The 2,021-nt window shown below is 34.4% G+C and overlaps 1 long non-coding RNA gene across 1 annotated transcript; it reads left to right on the forward strand.

Annotated features, from left to right (window-relative positions):
* The first annotated feature begins 255 nt into the window (after positions 1–255).
* LOC107097165 lies at positions 256–753 on the forward strand. The gene is made up of 3 exons (XR_001481823.1): positions 256–375; positions 479–568; positions 647–753. It is a non-coding gene; the product is annotated as an uncharacterized LOC107097165 (long non-coding RNA).
* Positions 754–2,021: the final 1,268 nt, after the last annotated feature.

Below are 2,021 nucleotides of genomic sequence, written 5' to 3' on the forward strand. Positions count from 1 at the left end.
TCATAAATGGAGAAATGAAAGATTTTCCACGATGACTGTTAATCATTAACAATTTTAAAACAGCAGATTTAATGGCTTTGTTTGTTCTACAACAGGTTACTGAAATTTAACCAAGAAAGGAGATGTTTTTCTAAAAAGTCCAGGAGAAATGTCAGCAGTTACAAAAACCTAAGGTTAAAAGGTTAACGACAGCATTTTAAAGCTGAGCAGGAATATATGAGAAACCACAAAGCAGATGGTTCTCAGTAAGAAACTCTTTCTTTTTTCAGTCACAATCACTTCTGCCTGCAAGCTGACGGAGGAGTTTGTTCAATAGGAGAACAGAGTCTATGGAGGCGACTAGGACCCTTAAGTCAAGTGTTTACCAGTCTGCAGGTATGATTAGTTTCCTTTTATAAATGGGGATTTCTTTTATTAGATGAAACACTTTTGGAGTTCCTAAGTATAAATTATGAAGATTTTCACGTTATATTTAAAGGTCATCTTCAAGAAAAGGTTTAATACAGGATTGCTGCAACTGGCACCATGGACAACCACCCTGCAATTCCACATGGACCACAGAAAAAAAGTAGATAAGAAAATATTTATTTTTCTGCGATTTGGTAAATCGCAGACTATGATGTTCCTAAAATATTTCTCTAATTAGAGCGCAGGTTCCCAGCCATCCTACGGCGTCTGTCACCGTTTCTGATCTGTTGGCTTATATTCGCATTGATCACTGGTCTGCGCATTTATTGTGAGTATAAATTATTCAGTCTTTTTCTACTTCAAGAAAGATTCAAGTTTCCGAATAATGTTGAACAGTATGAATGCACACCCACAGAAATAATTAACCCACATTAAATGAGATTTATTCAACCAAAATAAATATGATTTATGTAAATTTATTAGATAACAAATGCCTATTTACTTGTTTTAGATCATTTTAATACAAACCTATTAAATAAACCTTACATGATCCATACTGTGTTGTAGAATAAAGCTTATTTATTTGTAATACATAATCATTAGACTTATTTATTTAGTATTAATAAAACATACTTACTCAAAATGAATACTAACGAGTGTTTTTATTTCAAAGTTTATTGTTTTGAATTGAATATAAGTAACCTGATTATTATGAAATGCAAACAGATAAACTTAATATATTAGAAATAAGTTTTAAGTTAGTTTTGTTTGAAGAAAGGAATTTGGGAAAATGAGAGGTCAGACTATGAAAACATTTTTATATAAGATAAGCATGTTTTGTTTGTTTTTTATATATTTTCCCTGGACAGTAACTTATTGTTCTTATTTTTTATTTAACCAATGTTGAAAATCTATTATGGTCAAAAACATGGTTTCTGTAACACTGAATGGTAACAAAGTGGTTAGAAAATAATCTAAGAGAAGCTCTACATCCTAGGTGCCTAATCTGACATCTGAAGTGTTCTGCAGACCTGAAGGGAAAAACTCTGAGCCTTAAAAACCTGCCTTTATAACTTTGCTGTAAGTCTAAGTTAAGAATCATATACTTATATCACTTTAAGGTTCTGTAACGATGCTGTAGCAAAACCAAGGGAGTTTGTTGGTTTATCAGGAATCACTTTTTGGTGAAACCATACATAAAGACCACAGTATCATCAGAAATGAATATTTTGCTGCAATGGATCTCAAATCTCCAACTATTTTGGGTGGAAGAAGCTTATCTTGGAACATATCCCTCTTGACTTCCTAAGACGCCTCGTCCACTCTAAGACTGACACGCATATGGAAGCCCTTCCTGGAGTATGGTGAAGGACACGTGTCTACTATTTTGTCTCGAGCATCCATTAATGTTTAGTTTGTGGACTATATAATGGCAGAAGTATATACACTCACCGGCCACTTTATTAGGTACCCCATGCTAGTAACGGGTTGGACCCCCTTTTGCCTTCAGAACTGCCTCAATTCTTGGTGGCATAGATTCAACAAGGTGCTGGAAGCATTCCTCAGGGAGTTTGGTCCATATTGACATGGATCGGCCTGTTTTCCAGTGTGGT

The sequence above is a fragment of the Cyprinodon variegatus genome, unplaced genomic scaffold (genome assembly GCF_000732505.1).
Source record: "Cyprinodon variegatus isolate N-32 unplaced genomic scaffold, C_variegatus-1.0 Scaffold677, whole genome shotgun sequence".
Lineage (NCBI taxonomy): Eukaryota > Metazoa > Chordata > Actinopteri > Cyprinodontiformes > Cyprinodontidae > Cyprinodon > Cyprinodon variegatus.